Below are 15694 nucleotides of genomic sequence, written 5' to 3' on the forward strand. Positions count from 1 at the left end.
GGCATATATATACAGTGCCTACAAGTAGTATTCAACCCCCTGCAGATTTAGTTGGTTGACACATGCGGAGTTAACTTGGCATTGTGACATTTGTACTGTAGATCAGCCTGGAAGTGGGAAATGCACTGCAGCAACTTTTTTTTTTTTTTTTTTTTTTTTTTTTAAAACGTTAAAAGTTAATTCAAAGTGTCATTTATTATTCAACCCCTCAAACCACAAGAATTCTGTTTGGTCCCCCTAAAGTATTAAGAAGTAGTTCAGGCACCAAGAATAATGAGCTTCACATGTGTGGATTAAAGATCTCTTTTGCCAGCCTTTTCTGACTATTTAAGACCCTCCCCAAACTTGTGAACAGCACTCAGACATGGTCAACATGGGAAAGACAAAGGAGCATTCCAAGGCCATCAGAGACAAGATCGTGGAGGGTCACAAGGCTGGCAAGGGGTACAAAACCCTTTCCAAGGAGTTGGGCCTACCTGTCTCCACTGTTGGGAGCATCATCCGTAAGTGGAAGGCTTATGGAACTACTGTTAGCCTTCCACGGCCTGGACAGCCTTTGAAAGTGTCCTCCCGTGCCGAGGCCAGGCTTGTCCGAAGAGTCAAGGCTAACCCAAGGACAACAAGGAAGGAGCTCCGGGAAGATCTCATGGCAGTGGGGACATTGGTTTCAGTCAATACCATAAGTAACGTACTCCACCGCAATGGTCTCCATTCCAGACGAGCCCGTAAGGTACCTTTACTTTCAAAGCGTCATGTCAAGGCTCATCTACAGTTTGCTCATGATCACTTGGAGGACTCTGAGACAGACTGGTTCAAGGTTCTATGGTCTGATGAGACCAAGATCGAGATCTTTGGTGCCAACCACACACGTGACGTTTGGAGACTGGATGGCACTGCATACGACCCCAAGAATACCATCCCTACAGTCAAGCATGGTGGTGGCAGCATCATGCTGTGGGGCTGTTTCTTTGCCAAGGGGCCTGGCCATCTGGTTCGCATCCATGGGAAGATGGATAGCACGGCCTACCTGGAGATTTTGGCCAAGAACCTCCGCTCCTCCATCAAGGATCTTAAGATGGGTCGTAATTTCAACTTCCAACAAGACAACGACCCAAAGCACACAGCCAAGAAAACCAAGGCCTGGTTCAAGAGGGAAAAAGTCAAGGTGTTGGAGTGGCCTAGTCAGTCTCCTGACCTTAACCCAATTGAAAACTTGTGGAAGGAGCTCAAGAATAAAGTCCACATGAGACACCCAAAGAACCTAGATAACTTGGAGAAGATCTGCATGGAGGAATGGGCCAAGATAACTCCACAGACCTGTGCTGGCCTGATCAGGTCTTATAAAAGACGATTATTAGCTGTAATTGCAAACAAGGGTTATTCCACAAATATTAAACATAGGGGTTGAATAATAATTGACCCACACTTTTATGTTTAAAATTTAATAAAATTCAACTGAGCAGCATAACTTTTTGGTTTGTAAGATTTATGCTTCTGTTCATAAAACCTACTCTCGTTTGCAGTTTGAAGGCTCTAACTTATTTGCATCTTATCAAACCAGCTAAATCTGCAGGGGGTTGAATACTACTTGTAGGCACTGTAGTTATATACAGGGCTGTAGCTATAGGGAGGACATATATATATAGTTATATACAGGGCTGTAGCTATAGGGAGGACATATATATAGTTATATACAGGGCTGTAGCTATAGGGAGGACATATATATAGTTATATACAGGGCTGTAGCTATAGGGAGGGTATATATAGTTATATACAGGGCTGTAGCTATAGGGAGGGCATATATATAGTTATATACAGGGCTGCAGCTATAGGGAGGGCATATATATATATATATATATACAGGGCTGTAGCTATAGGGAGGACATATATATATAGTTATATGCAGGGCTGTAGCTATAGGGAGGACATATATATAGTTATATACAGGGCTGTAGCTATAGGGAGGGCATATATATAGTTATATACAGGGCTGTAGCTATAGGGAGGGTATATATAGTTATATACAGGGCTGTAGCTATAGGGAGGACATATATATATAGTTATATACAGGGCTGTAGCTATAGGGAGGGTATATATATATAGTTATATACAGGGCTGTAGCTATAGGGAGGACATATATATAGTTATATACAGGGCTGTAGCTATAGGGAGGACATATATATATAGTTATATACAGGGCTGTAGCTATAGGGAGGACATATATATATAGTTATATACAGGGCTGTAGCTATAGGGAGGACATATATATATAGTTATATACAGGGCTGTAGCTATAGGGAGGGTATATATATAGTTATATACAGGGCTGTAGCTATAGGGAGGACATATATATAGTTATATACAGGGCTGTAGCTATAGGGAGGACATATATATAGTTATATACAGGGCTATAGCTATAGGGAGGACATATATATATAGTTATATACAGGGCTGTAGCTATAGGGAGGACATATATATAGTTATATACAGGGCTGTAGCTATAGGGAGGGCATATATATATAGTTATATACAGGGCTGTAGCTATAGGGAGGGCATATATATAGTTATATACAGGGCTGTATCTATAGGGAATACATATATATAGTTATATACAGGGCTGTAGCTATAGGGAGGGCATATATATATATACAGGGCTGTAGCTATAGGGAGGACATATATATATAGTTATATGCAGGGCTGTAGCTATAGGGAGGACATATATATAGTTATATACAGGGCTGTAGCTATAGGGAGGGCATATATATAGTTATATACAGGGCTGTAGCTATAGGGAGGGTATATATAGTTATATACAGGGCTGTAGCTATAGGGAGGACATATATATATAGTTATATACAGGGCTGTAGCTATAGGGAGGGTATATATATATAGTTATATACAGGGCTGTAGCTATAGGGAGGGTATATATAGTTATATACAGGGCTGTAGCTATAGGGAGGACATATATATATAGTTATATACAGGGCTGTAGCTATAGGGAGGGTATATATATATAGTTATATACAGGGCTGTAGCTATAGGGAGGACATATATATAGTTATATACAGGGCTGTAGCTATAGGGAGGACATATATATAGTTATATACAGGGCTGTAGCTATAGGGAGGACATATATATAGTTATATACAGGGCTATAGCTATAGGGAGGACATATATATATATAGTTATATACAGGGCTGTAGCTATAGGGAGGTTATATATATAGTTATATACAGGGCTGTAGCTATAGGGAGGACATATATATAGTTATATACAGGGCTATAGCTATAGGGAGGGCATATATATATATAGTTATATACAGGGCTGTAGCTATAGGGAGGGCATATATATAGTTATATACATGGCTGTAGCTATAGGGAGGGCATATATATAGTTATATACAGGGCTGTAGCTATAGGGAGGGCATATATATAGTTATATACAGGGCTGTAGCTATAGGGAGGGCATATATATATAGTTATATACAGGGCTGTAGCTATAGGGAGGGCATATATATAGTTATATACAGGGCTGTATCTATAGGGAATACATATATATAGTTATATACAGGGCTGTAGCTATAGGGAGGGCATATATATATATATATATACAGGGCTGTAGCTATAGGGAGGACATATATATATAGTTATATGCAGGGCTGTAGCTATAGGGAGGACATATATATATAGTGATATACAGGGCTGTAGCTATAGGGAGGGCATATATATAGTTATATACAGGGCTGTAGCTATAGGGAGGGTATATATAGTTATATACAGGGCTGTAGCTATAGGGAGGACATATATATAGTTATATACAGGGCTGTAGCTATAGGGAGGGTATATATATAGTTATATACAGGGCTGTAGCTATAGGGAGGACATATATATAGTTATATACAGGGCTGTAGCTATAGGGAGGACATATATATATAGTTATATACAGGGCTGTAGCTATAGGGAGGACATATATATAGTTATATACAGGGCTGTAGCTATAGGGAGGACATATATATAGTTATATACAGGGCTGTAGCTATAGGGAGGACATATATATAGTTTTATACAGGGCTGTAGCTATAGGGAGGACATATATATATAGTTATATACAGGGCTGTAGCTATAGGGAGGACATATATATAGTTATATACAGGGCTGTAGCTATAGGGAGGACATATATATATATAGTTATATACAGGGCTGTAGCTATAGGGAGGACATATATATATAGTTATATACAGGGCTGTAGCTATAGGGAGGGTATATATAGTTATATACAGGGCTGTAGCTATAGGGAGGACATATATATATAGTTATATACAGGGCTGTAGCTATAGGGAGGGTATATATATATAGTTATATACAGGGCTGTAGCTATAGGGAGGACATATATATATATAGTTATATACAGGGCTGTAGCTATAGGGAGGACATATATATAGTTATATACAGGGCTGTAGCTATAGGGAGGTTATATATATATATATAGTTATATACAGGGCTGTAGCTATAGGGAGGGCATATATATAGTTATATACAGGGCTGTAGCTATAGGGAGGACATATATATATAGTTATATACAGGGCTGTAGCTATAGGGAGGACATACATATAGTTATATACAGGGCTGTAGCTATAGGGAGGACATATATATAGTTATATACAGGGCTGTAGCTATAGGGAGGACATATATATAGTTATATACAGGGCTGTAGCTATAGGGAAGACATATATATAGTTATATACAGGGCTGTAGCTATAGGGAGGACATATATATAGTTATATACAGGGCTGTAGCTATAGGGAGGACATATATATATAGTTATATACAGGGCTGTAGCTATAGGGAGGACATATATATATAGTTATATAAAGGGCTGTAGCTATAGGGAGGACATATATATAGTTATATACAGGGCTGTAGCTATAGGGAGGGTATATATAGTTATATACAGGGCTATAGCTATAGGGAGGGCATATATATAGTTATATACAGGGCTGTAGCTATAGGGAGGGCATATATATAGTTATATACAGGGCTGCAGCTATAGGGAGGGCATATATACAGTTATATGAAAAAGTTTGGGCACCCCTATTAATCTTAAGCTTATTGTTTTATAAAAATTGGTGCTTTTGCAACAGTTATTTCAGTTTGATATATGTAATAACTGTGGGATACAGTAATGTTTCTGCCTTGAAATGAGGTTTATTGTACTAACAGAATATGTGCAATCTGCATTCAAACAAAATTTGACAGGTGCATAAGTATGGGCACCCTTATCATTTTCTTGTTTTAAATACCCCTACCTACTTTTTACTGACTTACTAAAGCACTTTTTTTGGTTTTGTAACCTCATTGAGCTTTGAACTTCATAGCCGGGTGTATGCAATCATGAGAAAAGCTACTTAAAGTGGCCACTTCCAAGTTGTTCTCCTGTTTGAATCTCCTCTGAAGAGTGGCATCATGGGCTCCTCAAAACAACTGTCAAATGATCTGAAAACAAAGATTATTCAACATAGTTGTTCAGGGGAAGGATGCAAAAAGCTGTCTCAGAGATTTAACCTCTCAGTTTCCACTGTGAGGAACATAGTAAGGAAATGGAAGAACACAGGGACAGTTCTTGTTTAGGCCAGAAGTGGCAGGCCAAGAAAAACATCAGAAAGGCAGAGAAGAAGAATGGTGAGATCAGTCAAGGACAATCCTCAGACCACCTCCAGAGAGCTGCAGCATCAATTTGCTGCAGATGGTGTCACTGTGCATCGGTCAACTATACAATACACTTTGCACAAGGAGAAGTTGTATGGGAGAGTGATGCGAAAGAAGCCGTTTCTGCAAGCACGCCACAAACAGAGTCGGCTGAGGTATGCAAAAGCACATTTGGAGAAGCCAATTTCTTTTTGGAAGAAGGTCCTGTGGACTGATGAAACCAAGATTGAGTTGTTTGGTCATACAAAAAGGCGTTCTGCATGGCGGTAAAAAAACACAGCATTCCAAGAAAAACACTTGCTACCCACAGTACAATTTGGTGGAGGTTCCATCATGCTTTGGGGCTGTGTGGCCAATGCCGGCACCGGGAATCTTGTTAAAGTTGAGGGACGCATGGATTCCACTCAGTATCAGCAGATTCTTGACAATAATGTTCAAGAATCAGTGATAAAGTTGAAGTTACGCAGGGGATGGATCTTTCAGCAAGACAATGATCCAAAACACCGCTCCAAATCTACTCAGGCATTCATGCAGAGGAACAATTACAATGTTCTGGAATGGCCATCCCAGTCCCCAGACCTGAATATCATTCAACATCGGTGGGATCATTTGAAGAGGGCTGTCCATGCTCGGCAACCATCAAACTTAACTGAACTGGAATTGTTTTGTAAAGAGGAATGGTCAAAAATACCTTCATCCAGGATCCAGGAACTCATTAAAAGCTACAGGAAGCGACTAGAGGCTGTTATTTTTGCAAAAGGAGGATCTACTAAATATTATTGTCACTTTTCTGATGAGGTGCCCATACTTATGCACCTGTCAAATTTTGTTTGAATGCAGATTGCACATTTTCTGTTAGTACAATAAACCTCATTTCAAGGCAGAAACATTACTGTGTCCAACAGTTATTACATAGATCAAACTGAAATAGCTGTTGCAAAAACACCAATTTTTATAAAACAATAAGCTTAAGATTAATAGGGGTGCCCAAACTTTTTCATATAACTGTATATATATATATATATATACACAGGGCTGTAGCTATAGGGAGGACATATATATATAGTTATATGCAGGGCTGTAGCTATAGGGAGGACATATATATAGTTATATACAGGGCTGTAGCTATAGGGAGGGCATATATATAGTTATATACAGGGCTGTAGCTATAGGGAGGGTATATATAGTTATATACAGGGCTGTAGCTATAGGGAGGACATATATATATATAGTTATATACAGGGCTGTAGCTATAGGGAGGGTATATATATATATAGTTATATACAGGGCTGTAGCTATAGGGAGGACATATATATAGTTATATACAGGGCTGTAGCTATGGGGAGGACATATATATATAGTTATATACAGGGCTGTAGCTATAGGGAGGACATATATATATAGTTATATACAGGGCTGTAGCTATAGGGAGGACATATATATATAGTTATATACAGGGCTGTAGCTATAGGGAGGGTATATATATAGTTATATACAGGGCTGTAGCTATAGGGAGGACATATATATAGTTATATACAGGGCTGTAGCTATAGGGAGGACATATATATAGTTATATACAGGGCTATAGCTATAGGGAGGACATATATATATATAGTTATATACAGGGCTGTAGCTATAGGGAGGTTATATATATAGTTATATACAGGGCTGTAGCTATAGGGAGGACATATATATAGTTATATACAGGGCTGTAGCTATAGGGAGGGCATATATATATAGTTATATACAGGGCTGTAGCTATAGGGAGGGCATATATATAGTTATATACATGGCTGTAGCTATAGGGAGGGCATATATATAGTTATATACAGGGCTGTAGCTATAGGGAGGGCATATATATAGTTATATACAGGGCTGTAGCTATAGGGAGGGCATATATATAGTTATATACAGGGCTGTAGCTATAGGGAGGGCATATATATATAGTTATATACAGGGCTGTAGCTATAGGGAGGGCATATATATAGTTATATACAGGGCTGTAGCTATAGGGAAGACATATATATAGTTATATACAGGGCTGTAGCTATAGGGAGGACATATATATAGTTATATACAGGGCTGTAGCTATAGGGAGGACATATATATAGTTATATACAGGGCTGTAGCTATAGGGAGGACATATATATATAGTTATATACAGGGCTGTAGCTATAGGGAGGGTATATATAGTTATAAACAGGGCTGTAGCTATAGGGAGGACATATATATATAGTTATATACAGGGCTGTAGCTATAGGGAGGGTATATATATATAGTTATATACAGGGCTGTAGCTATAGGGAGGACATATATATATAGTTATATACAGGACTGTAGCTATAGGGAGGACATATATATAGTTATATACAGGGCTGTAGTTATAGGGAGGTTATATATATATATATAGTTATATACAGGGCTGTAGCTATAGGGAGGGCATATATATAGTTATATACAGGGCTGTAGCTATAGGGAGGACATATATATAGTTATATACAGGGCTGTAGCTATAGGGAGGGCATATATATAGTTATATACAGGGCTGCAGCTATAGGGAGGGCATATATACAGTTATATGAAAAAGTTTGGGCACCCCTATTAATCTTAAGCTTATTGTTTTATAAAAATTGGTGCTTTTGCAACAGTTATTTCAGTTTGATATATGTAATAACTGTGGGATACAGTAATGTTTCTGCCTTGAAATGAGGTTTATTGTACTAACAGAATATGTGCAATCTGCATTCAAACAAAATTTGACAGGTGCATAAGTATGGGCACCCTTATCATTTTCTTGTTTTAAATACCCCTACCTACTTTTTACTGACTTACTAAAGCACTTTTTTTGGTTTTGTAACCTCATTGAGCTTTGAACTTCATAGCCGGGTGTATGCAATCATGAGAAAAGCTACTTAAAGTGGCCACTTCCAAGTTGTTCTCCTGTTTGAATCTCCTCTGAAGAGTGGCATCATGGGCTCCTCAAAACAACTGTCAAATGATCTGAAAACAAAGATTATTCAACATAGTTGTTCAGGGGAAGGATGCAAAAAGCTGTCTCAGAGATTTAACCTCTCAGTTTCCACTGTGAGGAACATAGTAAGGAAATGGAAGAACACAGGGACAGTTCTTGTTTAGGCCAGAAGTGGCAGGCCAAGAAAAACATCAGAAAGGCAGAGAAGAAGAATGGTGAGATCAGTCAAGGACAATCCTCAGACCACCTCCAGAGAGCTGCAGCATCAATTTGCTGCAGATGGTGTCACTGTGCATCGGTCAACTATACAATACACTTTGCACAAGGAGAAGTTGTATGGGAGAGTGATGCGAAAGAAGCCGTTTCTGCAAGCACGCCACAAACAGAGTCGGCTGAGGTATGCAAAAGCACATTTGGAGAAGCCAATTTCTTTTTGGAAGAAGGTCCTGTGGACTGATGAAACCAAGATTGAGTTGTTTGGTCATACAAAAAGGCGTTCTGCATGGCGGTAAAAAAACACAGCATTCCAAGAAAAACACTTGCTACCCACAGTACAATTTGGTGGAGGTTCCATCATGCTTTGGGGCTGTGTGGCCAATGCCGGCACCGGGAATCTTGTTAAAGTTGAGGGACGCATGGATTCCACTCAGTATCAGCAGATTCTTGACAATAATGTTCAAGAATCAGTGATAAAGTTGAAGTTACGCAGGGGATGGATCTTTCAGCAAGACAATGATCCAAAACACCGCTCCAAATCTACTCAGGCATTCATGCAGAGGAACAATTACAATGTTCTGGAATGGCCATCCCAGTCCCCAGACCTGAATATCATTCAACATCGGTGGGATCATTTGAAGAGGGCTGTCCACGCTCGGCAACCATCAAACTTAACTGAACTGGAATTGTTTTGTAAAGAGGAATGGTCAAAAATACCTTCATCCAGGATCCAGGAACTCATTAAAAGCTACAGGAAGCGACTAGAGGCTGTTATTTTTGCAAAAGGAGGATCTACTAAATATTATTGTCACTTTTCTGGTGAGGTGCCCATACTTATGCACCTGTCAAATTTTGTTTGAATGCAGATTGCACATTTTCTGTTAGTACAATAAACCTCATTTCAAGGCAGAAACATTACTGTATCCAACAGTTATTACATATATCAAACTGAAATAGCTGTTGCAAAAACACCAATTTTTATAAAACAATAAGCTTAAGATTAATAGGGGTGCCCAAACTTTTTCATATAACTGTATATATATATATATATATATATACACAGGGCTGTAGCTATAGGGAGGACATATATATATAGTTATATGCAGGGCTGTAGCTATAGGGAGGACATATATATAGTTATATACAGGGCTGTAGCTATAGGGAGGGCATATATATAGTTATATACAGGGCTGTAGCTATAGGGAGGGTATATATAGTTATATACAGGGCTGTAGCTATAGGGAGGACATATATATATAGTTATATACAGGGCTGTAGCTATAGGGAGGGTATATATATATATAGTTATATACAGGGCTGTAGCTATAGGGAGGACATATATATAGTTATATACAGGGCTGTAGCTATAGGGAGGACATATATATATAGTTATATACAGGGCTGTAGCTATAGGGAGGACATATATATATAGTTATATACAGGGCTGTAGCTATAGGGAGGACATATATATATAGTTATATACAGGGCTGTAGCTATAGGGAGGGTATATATATAGTTATATACAGGGCTGTAGCTATAGGGAGGACATATATATAGTTATATACAGGGCTGTAGCTATAGGGAGGACATATATATAGTTATATACAGGGCTATAGCTATAGGGAGGACATATATATATATAGTTATATACAGGGCTGTAGCTATAGGGAGGTTATATATATAGTTATATACAGGGCTGTAGCTATAGGGAGGACATATATATAGTTATATACAGGGCTATAGCTATAGGGAGGGCATATATATATAGTTATATACAGGGCTGTAGCTATAGGGAGGGCATATATATAGTTATATACATGGCTGTAGCTATAGGGAGGGCATATATATAGTTATATACAGGGCTGTAGCTATAGGGAGGGCATATATATAGTTATATACAGGGCTGTAGCTATAGGGAGGGCATATATATAGTTATATACAGGGCTGTAGCTATAGGGAGGGCATATATATATAGTTATATACAGGGCTGTAGCTATAGGGAGGGCATATATATAGTTATATACAGGGCTGTAGCTATAGGGAAGACATATATATAGTTATATACAGGGCTGTAGCTATAGGGAGGACATATATATAGTTATATACAGGGCTGTAGCTATAGGGAGGACATATATATAGTTATATACAGGGCTGTAGCTATAGGGAGGACATATATATATAGTTATATACAGGGCTGTAGCTATAGGGAGGGTATATATAGTTATATACAGGGCTGTAGCTATAGGGAGGACATATATATATAGTTATATACAGGGCTGTAGCTATAGTGAGGGTATATATATATAGTTATATACAGGGCTGTAGCTATAGGGAGGACATATATATATAGTTATATACAGGGCTGTAGCTATAGGGAGGACATATATATAGTTATATACAGGGCTGTAGCTATAGGGAGGTTATATATATATATATAGTTATATACAGGGCTGTAGCTATAGGGAGGACATATATATAGTTATATACAGGGCTGTAGCTATAGGGAAGACATATATATAGTTATATACAGGGCTGTAGCTATAGGGAGGACATATATATAGTTATATACAGGGCTGTAGCTATAGGGAGGACATATATATAGTTATATACAGGGCTGTAGCTATAGGGAGGACATATATATATATAGTTATATACAGGGCTGTAGCTATAGGGAGGACATATATATATAGTTATATACAGGGCTGTAGCTATAGGGAGGGTATATATAGTTATATACAGGGCTGTAGCTATAGGGAGGACATATATATATAGTTATATACAGGGCTGTAGCTATAGGGAGGGTATATATATATAGTTATATACAGGGCTGTAGCTATAGGGAGGACATATATATATATAGTTATATACAGGGCTGTAGCTATAGGGAGGACATATATATAGTTATATACAGGGCTGTAGCTATAGGGAGGTTATATATATATATATATAGTTATATACAGGGCTGTAGCTATAGGGAGGGCATATATATAGTTATATACAGGGCTGTAGCTATAGGGAGGACATATATATATAGTTATATACAGGGCTGTAGCTATAGGGAGGACATACATATAGTTATATACAGGGCTGTAGCTATAGGGAGGACATATATATAGTTATATACAGGGCTGTAGCTATAGGGAGGACATATATATAGTTATATACAGGGCTGTAGCTATAGGGAAGACATATATATAGTTATATACAGGGCTGTAGCTATAGGGAGGACATATATATAGTTATATACAGGGCTGTAGCTATAGGGAGGACATATATATAGTTATATACAGGGCTGTAGCTATAGGGAGGACATATATATAGTTATATACAGGGCTGTAGCTATAGGGAGGACATATATATAGTTATATACAGGGCTGTAGCTATAGGGAGGGTATATATAGTTATATACAGGGCTATAGCTATAGGGAGGGCATATATATAGTTATATACAGGGCTGTAGCTATAGGGAGGGCATATATATAGTTATATACAGGGCTGCAGCTATAGGGAGGGCATATATATATATATATATACACAGGGCTGTAGCTATAGGGAGGACATATATATATAGTTATATGCAGGGCTGTAGCTATAGGGAGGACATATATATAGTTATATACAGGGCTGTAGCTATAGGGAGGGCATATATATAGTTATATACAGGGCTGTAGCTATAGGGAGGGTATATATAGTTATATACAGGGCTGTAGCTATAGGGAGGACATATATATATAGTTATATACAGGGCTGTAGCTATAGGGAGGGTATATATATATAGTTATATACAGGGCTGTAGCTATAGGGAGGACATATATATAGTTATATACAGGGCTGTAGCTATAGGGAGGACATATATATATAGTTATATACAGGGCTGTAGCTATAGGGAGGACATATATATATAGTTATATACAGGGCTGTAGCTATAGGGAGGACATATATATATAGTTATATACAGGGCTGTAGCTATAGGGAGGGTATATATATATAGTTATATACAGGGCTGTAGCTATAGGGAGGACATATATATAGTTATATACAGGGCTGTAGCTATAGGGAGGACATATATATAGTTATATACAGGGCTATAGCTATAGGGAGGACATATATATATAGTTATATACAGGGCTGTAGCTATAGGGAGGTTATATATATAGTTATATACAGGGCTGTAGCTATAGGGAGGACATATATATAGTTATATACAGGGCTGTAGCTATAGGGAGGACATATATATAGTTATATACAGGGCTATAGCTATAGGGAGGACATATATATATAGTTATATACAGGGCTGTAGCTATAGGGAGGTTATATATATAGTTATATACAGGGCTGTAGCTATAGGGAGGGCATATATATAGTTATATACAGGGCTGTAGCTATAGGGAGGGTATATATAGTTATATACAGGGCTGTAGCTATAGGGAGGACATATATATATAGTTATATACAGGGCTGTAGCTATAGGGAGGGTATATATATATAGTTATATACAGGGCTGTAGCTATAGGGAGGACATATATATAGTTATATACAGGGCTGTAGCTATAGGGAGGACATATATATAGTTATATACAGGGCTATAGCTATAGGGAGGGCATATATATATAGTTATATACAGGGCTGTAGCTATAGGGAGGGCATATATATATAGTTATATACAGGGCTGTAGCTATAGGGAGGGCATATATATAGTTATATACATGGCTGTAGCTATAGGGAGGGCATATATATAGTTATATACAGGGCTGTAGCTCTAGGGAGGGCATATATATAGTTATATACAGGGCTGTAGCTATAGGGAGGGCATATATATAGTTATATACAGGGCTGTAGCTATAGGGAGGGCATATATATATAGTTATATACAGGGCTGTAGCTATAGGGAGGGCATATATATAGTTATATACAGGGCTGTAGCTATAGGGAAGACATATATATAGTTATATACAGGGCTGTAGCTATAGGGAGGACATATATATAGTTATATACAGGGCTGTAGCTATAGGGAGGACATATATATAGTTATATACAGGGCTGTAGCTATAGGGAGGACATATATATATAGTTATATACAGGGCTGTAGCTATAGGGAGGACATATATATATAGTTATATACAGGGCTGTAGCTATAGGGAGGACATATATATATAGTTATATACAGGGCTGTAGCTATAGGGAGGACATATATATATAGTTATATACAGGGCTGTAGCTATAGGGAGGGTATATATAGTTATATACAGGGCTGTAGCTATAGGGAGGACATATATATATATAGTTATATACAGGGCTGTAGCTATAGGGAGGGTATATATATATAGTTATATACAGGGCTGTAGCTATAGGGAGGACATATATATATAGTTATATACAGGGCTGTAGCTATAGGGAGGACATATATATAGTTATATACAGGGCTGTAGCTATAGGGAGGTTATATATATATATAGTTATATACAGGGCTGTAGCTATAGGGAGGGCATATATATAGTTATATACAGGGCTGTAGCTATAGGGAGGACATATATATAGTTATATACAGGGCTGTAGCTATAGGGAGGACATACATATAGTTATATACAGGGCTGTAGCTATAGGGAGGACATATATATAGTTATATACAGGGCTGTAGCTATAGGGAGGACATATATATAGTTATATACAGGGCTATAGCTATAGGGAGGGCATATATATATAGTTATATACAGGGCTGTAGCTATAGGGAGGGCATATATATATAGTTATATACAGGGCTGTAGCTATAGGGAGGGCATATATATAGTTATATACATGGCTGTAGCTATAGGGAGGGCATATATATAGTTATATACAGGGCTGTAGCTCTAGGGAGGGCATATATATAGTTATATACAGGGCTGTAGCTATAGGGAGGGCATATATATAGTTATATACAGGGCTGTAGCTATAGGGAGGGCATATATATATAGTTATATACAGGGCTGTAGCTATAGGGAGGGCATATATATAGTTATATACAGGGCTGTAGCTATAGGGAAGACATATATATAGTTATATACAGGGCTGTAGCTATAGGGAGGACATATATATAGTTATATACAGGGCTGTAGCTATAGGGAGGACATATATATAGTTATATACAGGGCTGTAGCTATAGGGAGGACATATATATATAGTTATATACAGGGCTGTAGCTATAGGGAGGACATATATATATAGTTATATACAGGGCTGTAGCTATAGGGAGGACATATATATATAGTTATATACAGGGCTGTAGCTATAGGGAGGACATATATATATAGTTATATACAGGGCTGTAGCTATAGGGAGGGTATATATAGTTATATACAGGGCTGTAGCTATAGGGAGGACATATATATATATAGTTATATACAGGGCTGTAGCTATAGGGAGGGTATATATATATAGTTATATACAGGGCTGTAGCTATAGGGAGGACATATATATATAGTTATATACAGGGCTGTAGCTATAGGGAGGACATATATATAGTTATATACAGGGCTGTAGCTATAGGGAGGTTATATATATATATAGTTATATACAGGGCTGTAGCTATAGGGAGGGCATATATATAGTTATATACAGGGCTGTAGCTATAGGGAGGACATATATATAGTTATATACAGGGCTGTAGCTATAGGGAGGACATACATATAGTTATATACAGGGCTGTAGCTATAGGGAGGACATATATATAGTTATATACAGGGCTGTAGCTATAGGGAGGACATATATATAGTTATATACAGGGCTGTAGCTATAGGGAAGACATATATATAGTTATATACAG

The sequence above is a fragment of the Phyllobates terribilis genome, unplaced genomic scaffold (assembly GCF_046119375.1).
Source record: "Phyllobates terribilis strain yellow unplaced genomic scaffold, ASM4611937v1 Scaffold_8__6_contigs__length_399053987, whole genome shotgun sequence".
NCBI lineage: Eukaryota > Metazoa > Chordata > Amphibia > Anura > Dendrobatidae > Phyllobates > Phyllobates terribilis.